Source organism: Pongo abelii, chromosome 5 (genome assembly GCF_028885655.2).
Source record: "Pongo abelii isolate AG06213 chromosome 5, NHGRI_mPonAbe1-v2.0_pri, whole genome shotgun sequence".
Taxonomy (NCBI): domain Eukaryota; kingdom Metazoa; phylum Chordata; class Mammalia; order Primates; family Hominidae; genus Pongo; species Pongo abelii.
In genome coordinates, this window is record NC_071990.2 from 109,190,256 (window position 1) to 109,217,069 (window position 26,814).

The 26,814-nt window shown below is 45.4% G+C and overlaps 2 long non-coding RNA genes across 5 annotated transcripts in view; one reads left to right on the plus strand and one right to left on the minus strand.

Annotated features, from left to right (window-relative positions):
• Positions 1 to 1,152: 1,152 nt before the first annotated feature.
• LOC129060019 (uncharacterized) overlaps positions 1,153 to 26,814 on the plus strand; it is a 38,544-nt gene continuing 12,882 nt past the window's right edge. The window contains exons 1-4 of one of the 4 annotated variants that reach the window (XR_008526336.2): positions 1,338 to 1,793; positions 2,968 to 3,008; positions 3,906 to 3,984; positions 6,030 to 6,369. This is a non-coding gene — a long non-coding RNA (uncharacterized LOC129060019). Of the gene's footprint in view, positions 1,217 to 1,337; positions 1,794 to 2,967; positions 3,009 to 3,905; positions 3,985 to 6,029; positions 6,370 to 26,814 lie in introns of those variants that run through there. The other 3 variants (XR_008526334.2, XR_008526335.2, XR_008526333.2) reach the window with 3 other exon arrangements.
• On the minus strand, positions 15,809 to 19,663 carry LOC129060020 (uncharacterized). The gene is made up of 4 exons (XR_008526337.2): positions 19,517 to 19,663; positions 18,543 to 18,689; positions 16,813 to 17,025; positions 15,809 to 16,383 (listed from the first exon to the last, which is right to left on the minus strand). It is a non-coding gene; the product is annotated as an uncharacterized LOC129060020 (long non-coding RNA).

Below are 26,814 nucleotides of genomic sequence, written 5' to 3' on the forward strand. Positions count from 1 at the left end.
GTGTGCCTGGATGCGCAGGAGTATGTGTGTGTGTGTGTATGCGTGTGCAGGTGAGTCCAGCTGTCGTGTAAATGTGACTCTACATAGGCTTGTTGCTGCGTAAATGTGTTTTTTCTTGGTATAGGCACAAACGTGTGAACGTTGGTCTAAATGGTATGTAGTGTGTGTAATAGTACACATGTGATGTGTGAGCGGTGTGTGATGTGCGTGTGGTGCGAAGAGGGGAGGTGACAGGCCAGAGAGATTTCCCCAAACGGAGAGGTACGCAGGGCTTCCAGGGTGAGGGTGCCCGGGGGTGAGGCGGGAGCTGGGCACTGCCCCCACCCAGCCCGGTGCCTCGAGAGGCTGAGGCGCGAGGCGGGAGCCGGGCCGCGGGGGGCAGCGGCGTCTCCTGGGCCGGGTGAGGTAGGACAAGGGGAAGAAGGAACCGCCTCCGCGCCTCCCGCGGCCCTGCCCCACCGCCCCGCGGCCGGCCGGTGGAGGCTCTGTCGACCCATCCCCTGGAAAATGAAAGTACCCCAGAAGCACAAGTTGGCCTGCGGAGCGCGAGAGCGCGGAAAGGCGGCTGACAGCAAGGACCGCGCGTGCACCTTGCGGCCCCGGACCCTTCTCAGCCAGAGGAGTTTGGGCTTCAGGCCCTCCCAGACACGGTGCAAGGAGAGGCTCGGGCTGCCGCCCCCGAGTCCATGAGCGCCGGAGCAGTTCCCGCCCTCGAAGTTCCTCTCCGGGAGAGAGGGAGAGAGCGAGGGAGAGAATGAGACAGGGAGGGAGGGAGAGAGGGGCGCGCGGCTTCTGGGGCGACCCCTCCCGGAGATGCGGCGGCCGCGCCCGGAATCCGCCCAGCGACCTGCTTTGCCCGGCCTTCTTAGAACTAACTTTGGCCCTCACTTGGCTGTAGCAGAAAGGAATCGAGGCCCCGGTCCAAAATCGCAGGTGTCGGCGTGGAAAGGAGCCATGCGTGCACACTCACGGGTCTCACCGCGCGGGCTCCCGCGGCGCCGCAAACCGCTGCGCCTGCTTCGCCCGCGGCCCACAGAGCCCGTCCGCGCGTGCCCCGCACACCTGCGCCCGCGCGAGGGACCCAGCCGCCGAGGCCGTGCGCCCGCGGGGCTGCGGGGGCCGTGGGCAGGGGGGGCAAGGGGCGCAGGAGGCGGCCGGCGCGGCGGCTGAATCCGGGCGGGCGAGGCCCAGCCGCCTGCGGGGCCCGGAGCGGGAGGTACCGGCTAGGGGCGCGTTTCTTTGGCATCCACACCCCGCCCCCAACCCTCTCTCCAGGGATTTCTTTTTTTTTTTTTTTGTATCCAGACACAGCTGGGGGCTCCCTCACCACCCACCCCTGGCCTCCCCATACAGAATAAAGTCAGTCTGTATTTAATGGTTATGGCGGATGTGAGGGGGATTTGGCAGAGGCAGAAGAGAGGCCTTTCGCTCTCAAATATCGCCCCTTACGTCGTGTGAGTCTACCAACCCACCACGACCTCATATTCTTGTGCGGGTGTCTGACTCGAATGACAAGCGAGCTGATTTTTTCAGTACATAGCTGGGAAATGTAGTGAGTGATAATAGAGATTTCTCTTTCATTTTTTACGCTTGACTTGGTTATTGTTGCTTTTCTTTTCCCGTGATTCCTTCTGAGGATTAGCTCTGACTTCCCCACTATTGGCGGTCAAAGTGGCCCCGACTCGGGATGACAATTGACGGGGATCAAGGGATTGCCCATTCTGTGCCTGTAAGAACCGATTCGTGCCAGAGAAACTCATCAAGTGGAGGCGGAGAATAAAGACCGTTCGGGGGTAAATGTATTCATTGAGAAGGGTTCTCCCAAATTGCTTCTAAGTTTTTTTAATGAAAAGTAACGATTGCGGCAATCAGCGGCTTTTTGGCGGATTACAAATCTGAAGGGAGCTGCGGCGCTGCATTGAAAAGTGCCCCCGCCTTCGCACCGGGCAGCCGGTTCACAGGAGCAGTGCGAGGGGCGGGGGTCCGATCGCGGGACAAAGGCGGGGAGGGGGCGAGCGGAGGAGGGCGGCTCGGGGCGCCGGGGCGCGCATCGGGCAGGAGACGCGGAGGTGCCCACCCCAGCGCAGGCGTGGCAGGGCGCCCCCCACCGAGGAAGGCGAGGGGCAGGGTGCAGGAAGGGGACCGAGGGAGGTCTACCCCAGCACCACTAGCACTGGGGAGATTCGGGGCATCTGGAGCGAGGAAGGTGTGCTATAGGGGTTGAGTCCATCACCGTGGAAGTCCGGGGAATGGGAGGTGCGACTCGGTCCCCCACCTCTACCCCGGGCACGCTGGTGTCTTCTTTTAAAGACGCCTCACTTTGCAATTGGAATCGGAGCGTGGGCGGGTGTCGGGTCTTCCTGGTGTTACAGGCAGGAGGAGGGAAAACTGGGTCCTTCCTGGGGTGGGGCAGGACCCTCACACGCAAGAACCCACTGAGCTGGACTGGAGCGGGGGCGGATCCCTTCTCCCAAATGCTTCCGAATGGCGCGCGACCTGGTCCCCTCTGCCACACGGACCCTGCGCGCACGCCCTGGCCCTGGCGGCCTCTGGGGACACGGTCTCCAGGCCCGCACGGCGCCCCGGACTAGGCCGCAACGCCCCCCGCCCAGAGGAGTTGCCTCAGAAGATGGGCGGGGGACACACTAGAGGGCAGGGACAAATCACTGTTCCCACAGAGGCCGAAATCAGCAGCAGCAGCCTCAGGCAGCCGCATTCAGCCTGACTTTTTATACATTTATTTTTAAAATAGTGTATCTTAGCAAGGGGGTGGGAGGTATGTTTCTTTGCTCCGACTTCTTTAAGGCTCTCTGAAGTAAATAGCGGGTGGGGGGGGGGGGCGCAGAGAGACAAGGGTGGAGAAGAGGAGAAGAAAGACTCTCCCTCTTCTTCTCCCCTCCTCAAGTTTAAGAATAAATCCAGCAGGCAAGTCCGCAGCCCTGAAGGTTTAACTTTTTTTCTTTGCAGCTTGTCAATGCGACCATTGCTTTGATGGGAGGCTCCTCAAGGTGACACATTTCTGAACTTCACCCTCTTTTCAAACTAACTCCCTACCTCCTTGTTAGTGGCCAGCTCTGAACTTCTGCAGAGTGTTTTTGTGTGAGTCAAGGCTCATTCACGGGCGCCTTTGTGGGCCTCTCCTCCTTTCAGGCCTCAGCGTGTTACACCAATTAAAGGGCGACGTGCTGTAAATGTAATGGGCCGCGCAGCGATTGTTTCTGACAAGCAACAAAACACATAGATCCACCCCTTAGATTAGGCCGTTGAAGGGGAGGTTGAGGCCGGTCAGTTTACTGAATAGTTTGTGAACTGTAATTCTGAGGGCTCATGTGAAAAAAAAAAAAAAAAAGTCTCTTCCCACCTCCCTCGCCTTGCTCCTCCTTCCCAAAAGCTAAAAAAAAAAAAAAAAAAAAAAAAAAAAAAAAAAAAAAAAGAAAAGAAAAGAAAAAGAAAAAGAAAAAAACAAGTGACATCCATGGGGCAGAATGGGGTCACTAGAGAAAAAACCTATGTGAGGGGCTTGGTCTGTTACTTGGACAGTCCTGAGAGCCCCTTCAGCTCTTTGCCCTCCCCGCTTACTCTTTGAAAACGTCCAGCCTGGCCCTCAGTTTTACTGGCCACAGCAGCCTTCTCCTCTGATGGCAGGCCTGACCCCCCGCATGAGGACTTGAGATCAGGGTGGGAATGAGAGAAAGTCGGGTTGTCTTGGAGAATTCCGCTGGGGTTTGACCTGGTCCTGGTGGGACACTGATGAGTCACGGGCTGTGGACACCCCCACCCATTCCTCCCCTGGAAGGAACCTCGCCCTCTGTCTCTCCCTCCAGCCCCCAGTTCTTTCTGCAGCCCCGGGTGCTGCAGAGGCCTGGGCTGTCTCTAGCCTCCTGGGATTTCCTCCTCTTTTCCAGCACCTGGCATCCATCCTGGTTCCTGCAACTCTGTCATCACCTGAGTGTTAAGGAGCACGATTCACCTGGAAAGGAAAGGGTTAGAGATAATCTGCTCCACCATCCTTACAAATTCTGGGGCCCAGAGAAGTGACTGGACCAAGATCACCAAGCCAGGCACTGAGCTGCAACTGGAATTCAGCTCTCTCACCTGCCAGGTCATCCCATCCCACATATCACCACCTTCCCACACCTCACTGTCTGACCCCTGAACTTGCCCAAAGGACCTCCCCCCCCGCCCCCGCCCCAACCCAAGGATGGCTGACCTTTCAGCCCCCATCATCTTTGTCCTCAGGCGATTCCAGCTTGAGGCTTCACGCAGGTGTTCCTCCCCCAACTCCCCCAGCTCCTGTCCTTCCAGCCTCTGCCCATCTCCAGCCTTCTCAGCCCAGCTCCGTTCAACAAATAGTTATTGACTGTCAGTTATGTACAGCGGGTGTTTTGCCTTTTCTATGAAACTTCCCCAGCTACTCTTCCTCAGTATGCCCCTCCCCACTCAGACTCCTCTACCTCCCTTGTCCATCACTTTCTGTTTGGAAACCTATGCATTATTCAAGCCCCTGCTCACATAACACTTCTGTAAAGCCATGCCAGGGTGGAAAGACCCCGAGGGAGGAAAGTGAGCCTGATGGAGGAACTGAACGAAGTCCCATGTGGCTGGAACAGAATGAGGCTGGGGAGAGGGGCAAAGGTCAGGTCTCAAACAGCCTTGTGGGCCACACAGGGATTTTGGATTTCACCCTGGAAGCAACGGGAAGCTATGGAACAGGTTTGAGTAGTGAAGCCCCCCTTGTCTTGACTGAACTTCTGGAGAATAGAAACTACATGCTTTTCATCTTCGTGTTCCTCTACTCCTACCAATGTCTGGCACACGATGCTCAAGAAACTTTTGCTGAACCAGTGAATCCATAATTCATTAAGCATATACTACCCAGCTCTTCCTTAGCTCTTCGTGGTGGCTAACCAGGTTGTAGTAACCAAGAGGGCAGAAACCAAGTTATGGTGTTTCTGAATTCTCAACAGTACCTGATTGATACTGAATTCATGCTAGGAATACAGTATGGTCATCCTTTGGTATCCATGGGGGATTGATTCCAGGACACCACCTCATGCCAAAATTTGAGGATGGGCCGGGTGCAGTGGCTCATGACTATAATCCCAGCACTTTGGGAGGCCGAGGCAGGCAGATCACTTGAGGTCAGGAGTTCGAGACCAGCCTGGCTGACATGGTTAAACCCCATCTCTGCTAAAAATACAAAAATTAGCCAGGCGTGGTGGTGTGTGCCTATAGTTCCAGCTGCTCGGGAGGCCGAGGCAGGCGAATCGCTTGAACCTGGGAGGCAGAGGTTGCAGTGAACCGTGATTGCACCACTGTGCTCCAGTCTGGGAGACAGGGTGAGACTTCATCTGAAAATAATAATAATAATAAGTTGAAGATGCTCAAGTCCCTGATATAAAATGGCATAGTATTTGCATATAACCTATGTACATCTTCCTGTATACTTTAAATCATCTCAGATTTAATACCTAATGCAATGCCTGCACATCAGTCCCAAGGAATTCAATGTAGTACTTAGTGCCACAGATTCAAATGTGTTTGCTTTTTTAAAACCTTGTGGAAAAAGTTTCCAAATATTTTGGATCTGCAATTGGTAGAATATACAGAGGCAGAACCCACAAATACGGAGGACTGACTGTCCTCTCCTGTCCATTGACTAAAGGTATGCAAGGGGAAGAATTCAAATCAGGAGGCCAGATTCTGAGGACACTTCTTGTCCTTGCCAGTAACTAATGGCCTCACCTTGGGAACACATTGCCTAACTACTCTGAAGCCTTGGCTTCTTCATTAATAAAATGGGGACAATGCCCCTTAATTCACAGATTGTGAGAACTAAATAGCATTCATATGTGAATGGCTTGATTTTGAAGGAATACATTAATGAATGAAAATTAGTGCATGTCCTGGAGCCAAGGTAAGACCAGTGATGACAGCGCCACTTTAAAATGACAAAAGACAGTCTCGGAGCAAGTGGGATCCTTGGAGAACTGCTCTGTCTCTCATAGCAGGCTTCCCCTCTTTTGCAGTTGGCCCAGGACCCAGCTGGTCCCCCATCTTCCCCCAAGGCGTGCCACCCCGGCTGACATCCTTCACACTTGGCTGCCTACGCTCCTGCTCTAAGAAGCCTGTTTCAAAGAAGCCCACATTCCCTTGTTGCACGTAGAAGGCTGCAGTTGGAGACGGGACAACTAGGTTCTGGGAAGCCATGGCAGAAATCACGCAGACTCTGATTCCCACCGAGAACCAGGCTAAAGAACCACTCATGGCAAGACGGGGGCACACCGGCCTGCTGGCTCCTCACCAAACTCTACTCCGCATTGACTGTGGGCTCTTGTTCTAGAAGTCCCCGCATCCTCAGGATGAAATGTGAGTACAAGAGCAGAGACTGCCGGTGCTGGTGTGTGCGTGTATGTGTGTGTGTGTGTGTGCACGTGCGTGTCCACAGCAATTAGCCTCTGATACACATAGTGGGAGAAAAGAATCCCCAAAGAGGAAATAAACAAGTCTTTTTGTTTAAGTTTCTACATCCGAATCAAATTCTTCTTTACAAACTATCTCTACATTTCCACTCAAGAACAGAAAGGAGAGAGACACAGGCTTCTTACCCTCGTAGCGCCTTCATCTGAAGAGATTTTTAAGCTCAAAGAGCAGATGTAGAAGCTAATGTTTGTAAAACCTGATGAACTGTCAGCGAGCCACCACCCTGCCAGGGAGAGCTCCGGGAGCACAAGGGGGGTGCCTGCCTGGGGTGGGGATTGTCCGGCAAGCCTGTCCTCCCTGTGGAGCTGGTTTCCCGTCCCCGGGCTGAGGAGATGCCCAGCCAGAGGCCTGAGGTCTCAGAGGCTATCATGGGAACGAGTGCGTCCTTAGAAACCTTTCACTCCAACCTGTTGTAGGTACTGCTAAATCCTTTCCTGAGCCCCACACAACAAAAGCTAGGGATTCGTGCTCATGCTTCACGGATCCCTTAGCCACTAGGAATGCATGTTGCTTCAGCTCAGTGGCAGCTAGTGCAATCCTAAGTGATTTCAGTCAAGAGTTCTAGACTTTTTGTTCATATTTTCTCCCACTCAATTGCTCCCAGAGACTATCTCTTTCTCAGCAAAGGGGTCACTCATTTTCATAGTCGAGTAAACTTTGGTGATTGGGGTGCAGAGAGGTGGAGGGGGGAGTTGATAAGTAGATGGGGGAGTACAAACAAGGTCTGGAGGAATTTCTCAGGGGTGGGGGGAAAACAGTAGCTGTAGAAGAAAGGACTGAGAGCCTCAGAGATCTCTGGCCAATCCCTGGAGAAGTGGATCCCAACATGGCCTGCAGACTAAACCGTGAGCCCTGTGAGAGCTAAGCCACACTCGTATTGCCACCGGATGAAAGGTGGAGGAGGCAGAAACCTAAACAAGTGAAGTCAATTACATCTGAAAAAGAATAGGCTAAATTAGGATTCATTCCTTGGGCCAGTTCCAGGAAATATTTGTGAAAAGTTGGTTGAAAGAGTACCACCATCTAAACCCTAATTTTGCTATTACGTAAAATCCCCGATTCCTTTGCAGTAAAACATTAGAAAATGTTTTCCTCATTTGGTCTTTGCTACTCGTGTGTGACCTCTTAATTTAATTTTGGTTTTTGCTCATATAAATCAATGGCCGTGGAAACTTTTTCCTGTGGTGCAGCAAAGACAGGGGAAAAGTAGAACATCAGTAATTATATTTTAGGCACTTAATTTATTTAATGAGCAGTTATCAAGCACCCTTAATGGTTCCAGCCATAAACTAGGTTTATGTTAGAGGATATCAGCCTGCTTCAGAGATCCTTCATGTGTGTCTCCAAGATGCAGAAAGAAGGAGTGTGTTCTTAGGCGAGACATTAGTGGACTGAGGTTAGAATTCATCAGCCTGATGCCCCGATAATTTCCTGCTGCCTTCTGCCTCTGCTGTGCCCCCAGTTGGAGCCCAATCAGTGATGCCACTGCCCAATTTACCCAAATAGCCAGCCAGTGGGAGTAAAGACCCAAACATCTCATATTTTTAAAATTAATTTTTTACCTTTCTGTCACCTGCCTAAGGTGGTAAAGAAAATGTTTCTCGGGTTTCTTCAATTCCTCTTCTCAAGGAGTGCTGTTAACCCTTTGAGGGAACTCACATATCTATGGGATATGTTATACATTTGGAATGTTTTACACTTGGGAACAGAAACTAAATTAGGCAGATAGCTCAAATTTAGAATACAGTACATGCATTTTTTTGGTCATGTGCCATTTCATGGTGGATGGAATTCATAGCTGCAGCTTACAGTTATATAGGTTCCACATTGCACTGTGCTGGAGGGAAACATTCACACAGACTATGGGTGGACAGAATTGTGTCTTCTGCTCATGGCGGTAGGAGGTGAAGACAGAGGGGTCACTCCCATCCTTTATTTCAGCAACTTAAGAAAACTGTGATAGATGTTGAAAGTAGTGTACTTATTTGGGATGAAATAACAACTTTTTTTTTTTTTGAGATGGAGTTTCATTCTTGTTGCCCAGGTTGGACTGCAATGGTACCATCTTGGCTCACTACAACCTCTGCCTCCTGGGTTCAACTCAGCCTCCCAAGTAGCTGGGATTGCAGGCGCCTGCCACCATGCCTGGCTAATTTTTTGTATTTTTGTTAGAGGCGGGGTTTCACTATGTTGGCCAGGGTGGTCTCAAACTCCTGACCTCAAGTGACCCACCTGCCTTGGCCTCCCAAAGTGCTGGGATTACAGACATGAGCTACTGCACCCAGCCTGAAATAACAATTTTTAAAGTTCTAGACTCAGGCAACTTGAGTTCAAACTGCCTCTGCCATATTGCTTAACCTCTCCATTTCTTATCTATGAAATAATAGATAGATAACATTAAATAATAAGAGTAACCACTCATAGGTTTATGAGGATTAAATGAGTTGATACATGTAAAGATCTTAGAATAGTGCCTGGCACATAGTAATTGCTCAATTAATATTAGCTATTGTTATCATTATTCTTTGATGTGTTGGAAAAGATGTGCATTTCCCTCCTATTGTGGGAAGAAATAGGAAAACAAAGTTCCCACTGTTCTGTTTAGAAAAGACTATAGGCCCTGCATGGTTAGGCAGGAAGAGGAAAGGCACTCAAGTAGGACAGAACTGGGTTTATTTCTGTTGTAACCACCTATTGTGATCTTGGCCACATCCTCTACAAGCTGCAATTTCTTCAAATGCAGATCGAGAACAGTAATAGTATCTACCTTGCAAAGTTGTTATGAGGATTAACGACAAAATATGGAAAGTGTCCAACACAGTGCCTGACCCTTCATAGGCTCTCAAAAATATTTGTTACTGTCAGATTGAAGTTAAACCAAGACATGGCATTTGGATACTGTTAAAAAAAGCAGGATCACTGAGAATATTCTAGCCTCAGTGACAAAAGAAGAAAAAACAAGCTTTCCAACTCCCAGCCAAGAACTGTGATCTGAAAATCTTGATGTGGGGTTTGTGTTCAGTCCCCAGCCCTTTTCTGGACTGCTGGACCCTCATGTTTGTCCTGCTTTCCCCACTTCTTTCTAGTCCTGGTCAAAAGTGACTTTGGAAGAGACTGAGAAAACCCATGAGGGAGAGGTGAAGCATCTCACCAGTGCCTTTTTAATGTATGAGGGTACTTCAATTACCAGATTGTCAGCTCCATGAGGGCAGGGGCCATGTTTGTTCCTGTTCAACAACATAGCCCTTGGTAAATATTTGTTGAATAAGTTAAAAAAACAGAATACATTATTAATGACTTTATTGTATAGTAGCAGCTCAGTTAAACCTGAACTCAATGAACTGAACCCTCAATTTACTATTTTTTTTCTACATCTCACTTTGTGAAAGAAAGTGCTAACAGGACAAGCTCATATGAGGAATTTAGTATCAAGAAAACTAATCACAGTTTTTCAAACTGTGATCTGGGATTGGTACAGATTCAGCCCAATTTCCTAAGTCTTGTGCATGGAGCTCATTAGCACTGTAGAAATCATTCAACAAACATTTATAGAGCTAGTCCTATGTGCCAGTGGTCCCCAACCTTTTTGGCACCATGGACCGGTTTTGTAGAAGACAATTTTTCCACAGACAGGTGTGGAGGGATGATTTTGGGATGAAACTGTTCCACCTCAGACCACCAGACATTAGATTCTCATAAGGAGTGAGCAACCTAGATCCCTCGCATATGCAGTTCACAATAGGCTTCGCACTTTTATGAGAATCGAATGCTGCCGCTGACATGACAGGAAGAGGAGCTCAGGTGGTCATGCTCACTCGCCTTCTGCGGCCCAGTTCCTAACAGGCCATGGACCAGTACTTGTCCATTGCCTGGGGGTTGGGGACCCCTGGTATATGCCAAAGACTAAAATAACAACATAACTTTCAATTTACTAATTACTTTCACATATAAATTTAAAGTAATTATCCCTGATGAAAAGGGCAAGTATGACCACCTTCATTTTCCCTCCCCATAGTAGGAAAGCAGGACTCAAAAAGGTTCAATGACATGCCTGAGGCTCCTCTGATGTCACCGCTGGGCTGAGGCGTGCTCTGACCCATAAACCCAGTTCTGTTTTAATTTCTTCCTGTGATCCCTTCCATGGGAACTGCTGTTTAAACTCATGACTCACACATCACCAGGAGAGCACAAATATTGTCACTATATTTACAAAGAGAGGAAAGTAAATATTTTAGAAACACTTTTGGGTACAGTTGTTTTTCTTTTCTTGTCTTTTTTTTTTTTTTTAAGAAAAAAGCATTTTCCAGTTAACTTGAAGTTTTCATCAGAAAATAAAATGAATCAGATTACTTCATTCCCCAGTGTACCCATTAATCCAAATTTGAATCTAGTTATTTAGGATTTAAAATAGAAAAAAAAGGTATATTTGGCTGTTTCTAACGATCTGAATAGGAATTTTCAGCATAAATTTCCTCAGTAGATGCTTGGTAACTTAAACCCCTTGCCAGGTCCATCCCTGACTGTTGTGGCTGAGAGAGCTATTGTGCAGAGGGAGTGGGCACAGCTGCCCAGGTGGTAAGCTAACACAAGAAGCTACAGGGCCACAGAGAGGAAAGACACACAGAGGGAGAGAGAGAGAAATACCTACAATTTCCCAAACGCTCTGCTATATTTCCAGTTTCCACTCAATAACCACCATCCCTTCTCCCAATACATAAGGAAGTTGGAAGGGTTCTCTTACCCTTTGATATGGTTTGGCTGTGTCCCCACCCAAATCTCATCTTGAATTGTAACTCCCACAATTCCCATGTGCTATGGGAGGAACCTGGTGGGAGGTGATTGAATCATGGGGGCGGGTCTTTCCCGTGCTGTTCTCATGATAGTGAGTGGGTCTCAAGAGATCTGATGGGTTAAAAATGGGAGTTTCTCCGCAAAAGCTTTCTTCTCTTGTATGTCGCCACGTGAGACATGCCTTTCACCTTCCGCCATGAGAGTGAGGCTTCCCCAGCCACAAGGAACTGTAAATCCATTAACCCTCTTTCTTTTGTAAATAGCCCAGTCTTGGGTATGTCTTTATCAGCAGCAGGATAACGGACTAATACTCTCTTACAATTTGCTCTGATTAGGACAGTTATGATAAAGGTCACCCTCAGGATGACTTGGATGGGAAAGATGGAGGGTTCGTTTGATCAGAAAGCCTGGGGGAAATGGCAATGCAGGCCAGGTTTGACTTGTATCCTTCAATCTCCCATTGCCCTCCCTAACCTGCTTCCTAGCCACTTCTCCCATGGGTATCCCCTACCCGTGCTGTCCTTCGCTCCTGAAAGTTTGTACCGCTACACACTTCCTGGGCTTGTCCTTTTTGGAAGTGCCTCAGGCTTCAAAACTACTGTCACAACCAGCTTTTTAGTTGAGTATTAAGATTATCTGACCAAGTTAACTCACTGTAACATGAATTATCACCAGAGAAGACACAATTCAAAAGAAGGTCTTCTTAACCTAAAGGAAGCTCTAATTTGTGGATTTCATGGGGGAAATGTTACAGGGGCCTATGACCGGGGTGGGGGTGCGTTACCTGGGTCAGGTGCTTACCTCTGGTCAATAAACTGAGGGCACCAGGAGCATGTGGCCCACAGGGCAGCTGGACCAGTGGGCCAGAGTGGGTTATTTTAAAAGGGAACATGGGTTGGGGCAGTGATTGGTATCACCTTTGTATGATTCTTATATTAGTCTGCTCAGGCTGCCATAATAAAATACCATAGACTAGGTGAGTTAAACGACAGAAATTCATTTTCTCACAGTTCTGGAGTCTGAGAATTACAAAATCAAAGTGCTGCTTGATTCGGTTTCTGGTGAAGGCCCTCTTCCTGGCTTGCAAGTGGCTGCCTTCTCTGTGTCTTCACATGGCAGAGACAGAAAGAGCTCAAGTGTCTCTTCCACTTCTTTTAAGGGCACCAGTCCTATTGAATTAGGGCCCCACCCTTATGAGCTAATTTAACCTTTATCACCTTCTTACAGACCCTGTCTCCAAATACAGGCACATGGGGGTTTAGGATTTTAACAAATGAGCTTTGAGGGAACACACATATCCAGTCCATAACATTCTGCCCCCTGGTCCCCCCAAATTCATATCCTTCTGACATGCAAATACATGCATTCTACCCCAGTAGCCCCCAAAGTTTTAACTAATTCCAGCATCAACTCAAAGTTTCAGGTCCAAATCTCATCTAAATATCACCTAAATCAGACATGGGTGAGACTCAAGGTAGGATTCATCCTGAAGCAAAATTCCTCTTCAGCTAGCAACCCATGAAACCAGAAAAATCATATGCTTCCAAATTACAATGATGGGACAGGCATAGGGTTGACATTCCCATTCTAAAAGGGAGAAAGAGCAAAGAAGGAAAGGGTGATAGGTCTCAAGCAAGTCCAAAACCTGGAAAGGCAACTTCCATTAGATGGTAAGGCTTGAGAATAATTCTTCAGCTCAGAGGGTGCCTCACCTCTCCAGCTCTTGAGGAAGGCCCTGCACATATGGCTGTCTTCAAGTTCCCCACCTTCTGAAACTGAGGAGAAAATAGTCTTGCCTCTGGGCTTGTGGCGGGAGTGACAGCCTTGGTGATCTCTGAACTGGCTTCAGGTCACTCTTTTTCTTAAAGGACAGCTCATGTTCACAGCCTTCCTTCATTCTGGCCAGATTTCTCCCAGCTGGTGATGTTTTGCTGGTATAATCCTACCTCTATTCCTGGCTTCTGCTGAGATGGCTGATTAGATCATGGTTCACATCCACATTACGTCATTATTAGTCACTCAGCCACACCCATAGTCTTCTCTTCAGAACATGATTCCTCATTTTTTTGCAATATGAATAGGCTAAGAATTTTCCACATCTTCAAGTTCTGATGCCTTTTCGTTTAACAACTCCTTCTTCAATGTATCGCTGCCCTCTTGCATTTTACTATAAGCAGTAAGGCAGACCCACGCCTCACTTTCAATACCTTGCTTGGAAATCTCTGCTAAATATCCAATTTTATTGCTCACAAATTCTACCTTCCACAAAACACTAGAACACAGCCCAGCAAAGTTCGTTTTCCCTTTACAGCAAAGAGCACCTTTCCTCTAGTTTCCAATAACTGTTCATCATTTCTGTCTGAGACCTTACCAGATTGGTGAGGTCTACATTTCTACCAACATTCTGTTCATTGCTATTTATGTGTATTCTCTAAGAAAATGAAGGCTTTCTCTCCAGCTCTCTTCTCTTTCTGAGTTCTCACCAGAACTGTCTTTAAAGTCCATATTTCGGCCAGCCATGGTGGCTCACGCCTGTAATCCCAGCACTTTGGAAGGCCAAGGCAGGCTGATCACTTGAGACCAGGAGTTCGAAACCAGCCTGGGCAACATGGCAAAACCCCATCTCTACCAAAAATACAAAATATAGCTGGGCGGGTGGTGTGCACCTATAGTCCCAGCTACTCGCGAGACTGAGGCAAGAGAATTGCTTGAACCTGGGAGGCGGAGGTTGCAGTGAGCCAAGATCGTGCCATTGCACTCCAGCCTGGGCAACAGAGCAAGACTCTGTCTCAAAAAAATAAATAAATAAAGTCCATATTTCTATCAACAACCCCTCCTCAGCAATCTAGACATTTTCTAGCATGCACCTCAAAAATTCTTTAGCCTTGGTGGGGCACAGTGGCTCATACCAGTAATCCCAGCACTTTGGGAGGCTAAGGTGGTGGATCAGTTGAGGGCAGGAGTTGGAGACAAGCCCAGCCAATATGGTGAAATCCTGTCTCTACTAAAAATACAAAAATTAGCCAGGCGCGGTGGTGTGTGCCTGTAGTCCCAGCTACTCAGGAGGCTGAGATGGGAGGACAGCTTGAACCTGGGAGGCAGAGGTTGCAGTGAGCCGAGATCCTCCAGCCTGGGTGATGGAGTGAGACCCTCTCTAAAAAATAAAAAGAAATTAACTAACATAGTTCTCAACTTCATAAATCTCGACTACATAAATCACCTTAGATTTAGATTTATAAGTGCACATTGGAATCCCCTGAGGAAGCTTTAATAAACATACCATACTCTAGTTTCCCCCACCAGAAATTCTTATGTAATTGGTCTGAGGTGCAGCTTAGGTCTTGGGAGTTTTTTAAAGCCCATCAGGTAATTCTAATATGCTGTTTAGGGGCAGACATGGTACCTCATCAAGCAAAGTTAGGGGGACGGAGGAGCTAGATGGGGCCACTTTATGTAGCTCAGCCCCAGAGCTACACCAATTGACTACTAACAGTCTCTTAGTTCAATTGGTTGAGGGCCTTTATACTCTTCTAGCTGTACCTGCAAAGGAATATCGAGCAATTTAACAACATAGGTGTGCTAAGTACACATGCAATAAAACTGAAATCAAAGGCACAGAGCTTTCGGGGGAAATAGAGATTCTTTGGATATGGGAATGGTGGGGTTTTGTTTAAACTATGGTGTTGGTGATAAATAGAGCTCTGGCTTATGTTTCATAATGTATGTAGTTGTTTCCATGCACTTATCATCATTTAGCTGATTTGTTTTGTTTCTTTTTGTTTTTGAGATGGAGTTTCACTCTTGTTGCCCAGGCTGGAGTGCAATGGCTCTATCTCTGCTTACTGAAACCTCCGCCTCCCAGGTTCAAGTGATTCTCCTGCTCAGCCTCCCAAGTAGCTGGGATTACAGGCTAATTTTTGTGTTTCTAGTAGAGACGGCGTTTCACCATGTTGGCCAGGCTGGTCTCGAACTCCTGACCTCAGGTGATCCACTCCCCTCGGCCTCCCAAAGTGCTAGGATTACAGGCGTGAGGCACTGCACCCGGGCCCAGCCCATTTGGCTGATTTTTGACAATTACTACTTTTTCTTCTGGGAAGTTGGGAGCATACCACCCTCCCTCATTTTTCCCACTTTTCCCAGCTCACAGCCAGGAAAAGAGGGATGATCCCACTAAAGGGCTACTGGGTCTAAGTTTGGCCTCCTGCAGGGTGGGGAGGAGATGGGGCTGGGAAGACGACAGGGAGAGAAGCTCCTCTCCATCCTAGCTGAGGAAGCCACTGGGCCTGGATGTAGGTGGTGTCACCAGATATGATTTTGTCTGTGGTTCTTTCCTCTGTGCTGCTAGGAGCGGACAGTGACACTTCCCTCTTTGCTAAGGGGCAGCACCTCTTATCCACTCTGCCATGAGGGAAGTAAAGCAAACCAAAATGGCAATGTACCGTCGAGGCGAGGTTTTGTATAATATTCATTAAATATCAATATGGTGAGAGGCCAAAAGTACACTGACATTTTTTGCATGGTAAACAAGGGCCATGTGACATTGTTCCAGCTTTTGCCATAGAGAACTACGCAAAAACTCCAATCCATTAAAAGATGCTAATTCCTTAAAGAGAATCCATTGATGATAACTTGAAAAAGATGGAACCAACCCTGCCATGTAGTTTCAAAAATAAGTTCCACCGTGCATACAGAGTTGCCATTCGGGAAGATGACAAAATTCTGGAGAGGACTGTGGTGATGGTCGCACCACAATACGAACGTACTTAGTGCCACTGAACTGTACACTTTCAAATGGTTAACATAATAAGAAGCAAAAAAAATCCACATTGAAAACTAAAGGCATCCCATACTCAGAGTTAACACCATCTTTAAATACATGATATTCAAACCGAAACCCTTTAAATACATGATATTCACACTGAAAGATACAGTCTTGTATGTGCAGGAGAGAAGGCGAGCGAGGGCATGGCAGGCGGGGCGTGTCTGTGCCACCACCAACACCAGACTTTCCATTCGCAAACAGCTTGTCAGACTGGAGCTCTTCCTTCGTTCAGCTGGTGTTTCGGTGCCAGACAATCAAAGGAAAAGGAGAGAGAAACCAGGGAAGCCCTAGAGAGACAGGGAGAAAACCTCAAAGCAACGGAGACAGAGCCGGGCCCCACCGCACGGCCGGAGGGCCGCCCCCACACGGAGCTGCCCCAGCCCAGGGCCTGCGGGGCCGAGTCGCCTCCCGGCAGCTGAGTGGCAGCCTCGGCTGCGGACCCAAGCGCAGCTTCCCCCAGAGGCCGGCGCTATTAACTCCCGGGGCCTCCTGCGGCGGCGAGGCGGTGGCACGGCTCCTCCCGCTCCCTCCCGCTCCCTCCCGCTCCCTCGGCCTCCAGGTTCAATAAGGATTACATCATGGAGCAAGTATGCGGGGCAGCCTGAGAATCAAAGCCGTCAGCACCGGCGGCTGGTTAACTGTACTGTTGCTGAAACACATCCTTCCCACCCCCTCCCCGCGCCCCTCTCCCTGCCCCGGCCCTCTGCTTTTCGTACCATTAAGGATAGCATTATTGGGGAGAGGAAAATCTGATCAAAACTGTCGACCTCCAACGACAGATTTTCTATGGATTCTATAAAGGCCACCTTAACGATTTCCCTAATTAATGGATGACATCTTTGGCTGAAGGAGAGGCGATGGATTCGACTCTGTCTTCGTCTTTGTTAACCTTCTAATTAACTTTCGTAGGTCACCCAGGTCTCCCAAACCTGAAAAGTGAAGAGGCCCATTGTGCGAGGAGCAGTAAACTTACTTTTTCTGCTGGGGTACTTAAAAGGGAGAGCGGCTATAGGCCGAGAAAAATAACTCCATTTAAAAGCTTTGTGGCCGCAGAGAATACATAGGTCCCTCCCTTAGAAAATAATTGAAACACCTTTTATACCAATATTTCTATGCATAATAAAAACAAATTAGCAAAATGCATCTAAATTCAGCAGCACTTTCAAATTACCTTTTTTGGAATGTAAGCCTCTGCAAGTCAACAAAAGGAGTTGGGTTTAGAGAGAAAATTGCAACTGCAACAGCTATCAGCCTTTATGCTGAGAGAGCAAGGAACTCGGATGCCTCCGAGTCAGGGCCAGGAACTCTCGTATACCTCGCAGTCACCTCCCTGAGGAAATGCTCCAAAATACACTGCCCTTGCAGAAGCTGAGCTATAAACTGCCTGAGGGACCTAAAGACTCTTCACAAATGAGCAGGACTTTTTCTGGATAGAGTGATCTTTTGGGGTTCAGAAATATTTTAATGGTGTCAGTGAAAAACAAACTGCAGTGGAAAAGCCAGAAAACGAAATAAAGCTCCACTGTGATCATAATATTGATAGAGCAGAGCAATTTATTTTAAAAAGTTAAAAAAAATTGAGTTTTATTTTTGGTAGATTTGCCAAACTATGCAGATGAGTTGTGGACACTACTCTAGTTCCTTGGCATCTTTGAGGGCAATGTAAAGGAGATACTGAGGGAACAAACAGCAGGTGCCCAGCCTAAACTGGAACCAAATGGAGAATCCTTTAAATAATTTTGCTAAAGGAGCACTCCTCTGAGATAACTTGCAAGGGAATGAGATTCCTAGCCCAAGGACAACAGCAGCTATTTGATCATTGTTTTCTGGTTGTAAACAAAATCAGAGCTAATTATCGAAAAGCACAAATCTTTAAACACTGTCAATATTGTAATTTTATAAATTAAATTATAATTTTATAAATTTAATTGCTATTAATATTTAATATTTTAATGCAATATTTTAATAGTGTCTGTTCATTTTTCTATGTCCCCTCAAATTTTTACATAGTTCAGATTATATTCTACTTTTTGTTACTTTAATACCTTAATACCATATCATTAGCATTTTTCTTTCTTTCTTTCTTTTTTTTTTTTTTTTTATAAGGAGTCTTACTCTGTCACCCAGGCTGGAGTGTAGTGGCATGAACTTGGCTCACTGCAACCTCCGCCTCTCAAGTTCTAGCGATTCTCCTGCTTCAGCCTCCTGAGTAGTTGGGGTTACAGGTGCAAGCCACCATACTCAGCTAATTTTTTGTATTTTTAGTAGAGATGGTGTTTTACCATGTTGGCCAGGCTGATCTCAAACTCCTGTCCTTAAATGATCCACCCGCCTCCACCTCCCAAAGTGCTGGGATTACAGCCATGAGCCACCGCACCCAGCCTGTTTTTCTTTTTCTTTTTTTAACATTAAAAAAATTGTTTTTCAATTTAGAGATAGGATCTACCTGGTTATGTTGACCAGTCTGGTCTCGAACTCCTGGCCTCAAGCAATCCTTCAGCTGCAATCCTCCTGCCTCAGCCTTCCAAAGCCCTGGGATTACAGGTGTGGGCCACCATGCTTGTCCATCATTAGCATCTTCTGTTCCCTTTTTCTGTAAAAATGGGAACAAGATCCCTTTTGGGTCCACATACCCAGATTAAAGGTGGGGGCAACTTGATAATCTATTTCTAGAAAGCTCTCTGTCACTTGTGGGGAAATAAGTGCTCTCATGCACTGCCACAGGCATTTAAATTGTTACAATCTCTCTGGGCAATTTGGCATTATCTATCTTGGTAATTTTTGTAAATTTTGTAATCTTGCTTTGATGTAGCAATTCCTCTCTGGGAATTTTCCCTAGAAGTATATACTTGTACATGTAGAAAATATTATATGTAGAAGGTTATTCTTTGCAGCATTGTTATAATAGTGAAAGACTGAAAACAATCTAACTGTTCAACAGTAGGGAACTGGTTAAAGAAATATGCTACATCCTAGACAGGACTATTATGCTGCCATAAAAAATAGATGAGGGTGCTCATTATGTACCAATTTGGAATAGTCTCCAAAATAGCCTGCTAGGTAACAAAACAAGCAAACAACAGCAACAAGGAGCAGAACGTTGTGTAAAGTATGTCACTGTTGGTGGGGAAAGGTGGGATTTGACATAGAAATTTCCTAGTAGTAGTTGTTTTCAAGACGAGAATGGAGTGGCTGAGGAATGGCTGTGGGAGGGACACTGCACTGGAACTTTCACATCTTTTGAATTTCCTACCGTGTCAACACTGGTTAAGCATCCCTAGAGTCCAAAAACCTTACATCTGAAATGTTCCAATGAGCATTTTTTTTTTTGAGGATCACGTCAGTGCTCAGAAAGTTTTGGATTTTGGAGCATTTCAGATTTTGGATTTTTAGATCAGAAATATTTAATGTGTATATTACCTATTCAAAAAATAAGTTAACTCTTGAGCCCAGGAGTGTGAGACCAGCCTGGGCAACATAGCGAGACCTCGTCTCTAGAAAACAAAACAAACAAAAAAATAAGTTAAAACATACATCTACATTTTTAAAAGAGAATGGGTTGCGATTTTCCAGTGCGCTCTCTGCATAGCTCTGTACAATTCAAGGGTGGCCCGGTCTTAAAAGTGTCGTTGTTCATTTCCGTATACTAAATAGCTCATTTTAGACTTCTCAAAGTCTACCTGGGTTAAAAGACCCCTAAAATGGAAGGTACACAGTCACTCTCTCTTTGAAATTTTTAAATGTTTTATAACAAAAACAGAATAATGCATTCTGTGATTTAATTGTTCAAAATTAAAATTCAACAAACTGTTAATTCTGTATAAATAAAACATTCACAGGCTTCATCAGCACGTGCGTCGGGACAAATGCTTTGGGCCTTGGAATTGTGAAAATATTTCCTAACATTTGAGATGTGCCAAGAAAGAGATAAAGAAATCAAATAAGATCTTGTATTATGCAAATTCTTCTTGCTCACAGGAGTCTGATTTACTTGTATCAATCAATGTAAGTGATTCACACTTCATGAGCTATATTAAGTGATTGAACTAAAACCTAGGGCCAATATTATTCTCTCCCCACCCCTCAACCCAGGCTGTCTGTTTAAATAGGATTGGAAATTACTAGGTTGAAGATATGAAATTAGTGTTGTGTCAGTGGTTCAATACCAGCACTTTTTTTCTTAGAGAGAGGGTCTTGCTTCGTCAGGCTGGAATGCAGTGGTGTGATTATAGGTCCCTGTAACCTCAAACTCCCAGGCTCAAAAGATCTTCCCCTCTTAACCTCCCTAGTAGCTAGGACTACAGGCACATGCCCCCATGCCTGGCTAATTGTTTTACTTTTCTTTTCTTTTTTCTTTTTTTTTTTGAGATGGAGTCTCACTCTGTCGCCAGGCTGGAGTGCAGTGGCACGATCTCGGCTCACTGCAACCTCCGCCTCCTGGGTTCAAGTGATTCTCATGCCTCAGCCTCCCGAGTAGCTGGGATTACAGGCGCACGCCACCACACCCAGCTAATTTTTGTATTTTTAGTAGAGACAGGGTTTCACTATGTTGGCCAGGATGGTCTCGATCTACTGAGCTCGTGATCCGCCTGCCTCGGCCTCCCAAAGTGCTGAGATTACAGGCGTGAGGCACTGGGCCTGGTCTACTTTTTTTAAAAGATGGAGTATTGCTATGTTGCCCAGGCTGGTCTTGAATTCCTGGCCTCAAGCGATCCTCTCCCTTCAGCTCCCAAACAGCTGGGATTACAGGTGTGAGCCACTAGGCCCAGCCCCAACAGCAGCAATTTTAAGATTCAACCTAATATTTCACATCATTGTGATATTATGTATCACATCATTATGTATCACATCTGATACAGATATCAACAGATATCTGTAGCAGAGACACTGTTAGTTGCCTGTCCAGCATCCATTTTTCCCTTTTTCTCTGTTAGTACTCCCATTTAATTCCCATTTAGGAAGGTAGTAAATCTCACTTCAGCTAAATCATAGAAATGGAATTCCAACTTCTTTTGCCTGTGATGGGTTTAGATTTGGGCATGTGATAAAGTTCTAGGCCCTTGAGGTGTCATAAAAGACAGCCAGAGGTTTCTGGGAAAGGTTTTTCTTCCACTGGATATTTTCAGGTCTAGAATTCCAGCGGCCACCTTACCACTACAAAGGCAGTCAGCATACAGACAAAATGAGCATGCTAAGGAGACACAGAAGAAAGGAAGGAAGTTGGGTCGCAATGATAGTACTGGGTCATTATATTAAACAACTATGTAATCCCCCAAACTTGCACTTTTGCTGTGTGAAATAATAATTTTCCTTATGATTTAAGCCATTTTGAGTTGGTGTTCTATTACACATTTTCACCACATAAAGTAGTGTGAGGCTCAGGTAGTATTTTTTAAAAGCTCTTCAAGTGATTCTATTGTGCTCCTCTGGTTGAGATTATTGTATTATTTTATTTTATTTTGAGACAGAGTCTTGCTCTGTCACCCAGGCTAGAGTGTAGTGGCGCCATCATGGCTCACTGCAGGCTCAATCTCCCTGGCTCAAGCCATCCTCCCACCTCAGCCTCCTGAAGAGCTGGGACCATAGGGGTGCACCACCACACCCAACTAATTTTTTTATTTTTTTTGTAGAGACAGGGCTTCTCTATGTTGTCCAGGCTGGTCTCAAACTCCTGAGCTCAAGTGATCCTCCTGCCTTAGCCTCCCAAATTACTGGGATTACAGGTGTGAGCCAACACCCCCAGCCAAAATTATTTTAAATCATAAAAATAAATGCCTCCTCAACATCATTAATCATTAGGAAAACACAAGTGAAAACCACAATGAGGTACCACTTTACACCCACTAGGATAACTATAATAAAAAGGATGGACGATAGCAAATGTTGTCAATAATGTAGAGAAATCAGAACCTTCATACGTTGTTGGTGGGAATGTAAAATGGTGCAGCCACATTGGAAAACAGTTTGGCAGTTCCTCAAGAAGTTAAACAGAGTTACTGTATGATCCAGTGGTTCTGCTCCTAGATATATGCCCTAGAGAACTGAAGACATACATCCATATGAAAACTTACACACGAATGTCATATTAGCATTACCCATAATAGCCAGAGAGTAGAAACAACTCAAATATCTATCAACTTATGAAGAGATCAACAAAATGTGGCATATTCACACAACAGAATATTATTTGACAAAAAAAAAAAAAAGAAATGAAGTTCGGACACATGCTACAAGATAAACTTTGAAACGTTGTCCTAAGTGAAAGAAGCCAGAGGCAAAAGGCTATATAGTGTATAGTTTTATTTATATGAAATGTCCAAAATAGGTGAATCCATAGAGATAGGAAGTAAATTAGGCTGGGTGCAGTGGCTCATACCTGTAATCCCAGCACTTTGAGAGGCCAAGGTGAGTGGATTGCTTGAGCTCTGGAGTTTGAGACCAGCCTGGGCAACATGGTAAAAGCCTGTCTCTACAAAACATTTTTTAAAAAATTAGCCAGGCATGGTGGTGTGCACCTGTAGTCCCAGCTACTCAGGAGGCTGAGGTGGGAGGATTGCTGAAGCCTGGGAGGTGGAGGTCGCAGTGAACCAAGATGGCGCCACTGCACTCCAGCCTGGGAGACAGAGTGAGACTCTGTCACAAAATAAATAAATAAAATAAAATAAAAAAGGAAGTAAATTAGTAGTAGTTGCCAGGGGCTGGTATGGGGAAATCGGAAGTGACTGCTAATGAGTATGGAGTTTCTGTTTTGAGTGATGAAAATTCTGGAATTTGAGAGTAGTGATGGATATGCAACCCTGAATGTATGAAAAACTACAGAATTGTAGACTTTGTAAGATGAGCTTTATAGTATGTGAATTATATCTCAATAAAGCTGTCATAAGCCGGCCGCGGTGGCTCACGCCTGTAATCCCAGCACTTTGGGAGGCCGAGGCAGGCAGACCACGAGGTCAGGAGTTTCAGACCAGCCTGGCCAACATGGCGAAACCCCATCTCTACTAAAAATACAAAAAATAGCCAGGCGTAGTGGCGTGTTCCTGTAATCCCAACTACCCGGGAGGCTGAGGCAAGAGAATTGCTTGAACCCGGGAGGCAGAGGCTGCAGTGAGCCAAGATCATGCCACTGCATTCTAGCCTGGGTGACTGAGCAAGACTGTCTCAAACAACAACAACAACAAAACAACAACAACAAACTGTTATAAAAAATTAAGAAAATAAATGCCTCTTATAATTATTTAAAAGATCCCAAAATTACCATACAACTAAGAGCCAACTTTCAAAATTAAATATAACCAGTTTAATAGAAAGACTACTTTTTCTCTAATTAGATTTGGATTTTTGTAGTCATTTAAGCAAAATCAGTGAAGATTCTATCTCCCAGCAGACTATAAGCTTCCTAAAGACAGTATCCACCTATGTGTCTTTGTGCCAGCATGTCCAAATGGATTACACATACAAATGAATGGATCTTGGTGTATCTTCTTAATGAGCACTTGTGGGCTTAGCCTCTAAAATTTAGGCCTCTGTTTATTTATCTGTAAAATGGGTTAAAGCAGTAACTACCTTACAGGATGGATGTGAGAGAATTAAATAAGATAATGGAGCTAAAGTTTTACGTAGTTCCTGGCATATAGTAAGAGTCAGTAAAAGGTAGTTATTGCCGTTTTATGATGTAGCTATTATGATGATTGTATTTTGGGACTTTGTGTCAACTCATCACAAGAGATAAGAAATTTCCTATCAGCTGGTGTGAGCAAATCTTGAGTGATTATTTTTAGAATATATAGTCATTATTATTACAAAATGGAAGAAAAAGGAATTAGCAATTTTCAGATTTTGAAACAAAAAAATTTGAAATTGGAATTCAACAATCATAAGATTTTACAAGTCTATGAGTATGTGAAAAAAATCTAAAATATAGATTTGAATTCCTATAAATGATTTAGTCTGAAATAGCTTTCTAAATTTCTACTGTTTTTTTTCAGTTACTCCATGAAGTTTAAATACCAAAGGCCTTTCTGTTAAATGGTGAGCTTTCGGCCTGTGCTGCTTACAACTGTTTGAGAGATGTCCCTCCTTCTCCCCAACCCTTGTATCCCTCAGTCATCAGGCTATAAGATGTGCCTTATTTGAGTTCAATGCTTTTCACTTTGCATGAAGTTTAACACACACTGATAGGACACAAATTGAGTTGACAACTGTTTGGGGTAGGTAGGGGTGTGCTAGAGGCCAGACTTTGGTCCTTCCATCTCACACAGAGAAAAGCAAGCATAGGTAAGTGATTTACCCAAAATCATATAACTTGGTAAAGGGACTTTGAAAGGAAAACTCAGGACAAGCCACTTTTTTTCCTGTTACTACAACACATAAAGCTCCTCTATCATATAACACACAGATAAACAAGGGACAACAAGCACCCCCCGCAAACCATCTCCCAGCAGCCATGACAGCAAGTATTAGGAGAAGGGACAAGCACAATGGGGAAAAGCACAAGATTTTCAAGGAAATTCTTCGAAGTTTCAATGCAGGTTTTGATCATTTATCCAGTCACAAGTTTTCATTAGATCAATATGCTTCAATTAGCCTTCTTGTTTGCTTTTGTGAGGAAAATACAATGGCTAGGGAAAAGCAGGGGAATGATGAGCGAGGAAATGTTTTGCTGGAGAGATTAGATAATCTCTGCTAGAATCAATTCCATGTATTCACACCATAGCCACCCACCTGACAAAAATAGAGAGAGCAGAGGGCAGGATGGAAAGAAGAGTCTTCTCACCTGAGGTCAGGAGTTAGTGACCAGCCTGGCTAATATGGCAAAATCCCGTCTCTATTGAAAAAAAAAAAAAAAGAAGAGTCTTCTAATCCCAGGCATGAACGGGGTGAGATATCACCAAACTGGGCCAGAAATAATGGATGGCAACCCCACCATTGCACAGCATCCCTGGTATCAGTTCCTTTTTCTTTGTTCTCAATATCAGTAAGACCCACTCACAAGGGGCAAGATTTCCTCCCAGTGTGAAAAAACTTTCTAACAACTGAGAAAGTTGGATGTTTTCTCTGCTGAAAGGTTACATCTTGTTTATGGGTTGGAGTCTCTATTTTAAAAGTTCATGGGAAGAAGGACCCTGTGGAGAAGTATTATTCCCCATTCCCCCCAATTTAATCCTTTCATTCAATTCACATTTTTTCTTCCTCCTTTACCCTTTCTGGTTTCTCTCTTCTTTTCTCCCCTCCTTCCTCCTATTTTGCACCTCTATTTTTATTTCTCTTATCTATTCTTCCCTTCTCTTTCATCACATCAATCTTTAGTCGTATATTTAATGTTTCTCACCAAAGTGAGAAAGTCCTGCTTCTGAAACCCTAACTGCTCTGCTGTATAAAAGATGGGTTTAACATTAAGAACTGCAAGTGGTCCAGCATTCCTTCTCATATCAGCCACCAAACAAGGAAGCCCTATATCTATCTAGAGATATTTTGTGGAGCTTAATTCAGAATACATGTAATTTACGTGTACATATGAAAGAATTTTCTGGATGTGGTAGAAACCTTTGAAGTCTCTTCTGCATGTTAATTTCTCTGCTAATCCAGATGCCACTGCTCTTTGTGACATTAGAGAGGTCACTGAGCACCATCCCGATAACCCTCCAGAAAACAATGGCATGCCAGTGCAGAACCTTTTTTTTTTTTTCTACTAACCATTTAGTATTCTTTTTTCTTTTCAAGAAAAGCCAGTCAAGTCCTAGGAGGTCTTATCACTAATACTAATTTCTCCCCAGCCTAGTCATTAGTTACCCTCCGCAGCGAAACTTACAAGCGTATCTGTTCACAGATTTACACATTTCCTATCTATGTAATTACTCTCCAGAAGGAACTACCTTGAGCTTCTGTGCCCCTAAACTGATCTTTCTGGCCTTTCCATAATTATGTAGTCCAAAGAATCACAGCTTTTACAGATGAATTTGCCTCCTGATGTGGACTTCTAAGAGCTCTAACTAGAGCTAAACTGTGTATAGACGATAGGGGTCTGAAAGAAGACTGTAGCCTTTTAAGCTACGTCATCGACAAGCAAAATACCAGCTTGAATTGAAAGCTGGGTTTGTGTGTGTGTGTGTGTGTGTGTGTGTGTGAGAGAGAGAGAGAGAGAGAGAGAGAGAAAGGCCTCTCACTCTGTTGCCCAGGCTGGAGTGCAGTGGTATGATCTTGGCTCACTGTAGCATTGACCTCCCAGGCTCAAGCGACCCTCCTACCTCAGCCTCCCAAGTAGCTGGGATCACAGGTGTGCACCATATCCAGCTAAATTTTTTTTTTGGTAGAGACTGGGTCTTTCTCTGTTGCCCAGGCTGGTCTCAAACTCCTGGGCTCAAGCAGTCCTCCTGCCCCAGCCTCCCAAAATGCTGGGATTACAGGCATGAACCACCATGCCCAGCTGGAAAAAATATTTTTGTTTTAGCAAAAATGTAAATGTAAAATTAATAAATTCTGGAGAAGAGCTAAAATATTAAAACTTTCCATAAGTTTATAAAATTATGTTAATTTGTTACTATTTGGTAAGTTTTAATTTTGCTGGCATGAAAATAAGTTTTTTGAAACTAAAATATCTTATTTGGATATGATTTTATAGCATATAAAAGCTTAGTTTTATATACTGTGCATCTGGCCAGGTGTGGTGGCTCACTCTTGTAATCCCAACACTTTGGGAGGCCAAAGTGGGACCATCGAGT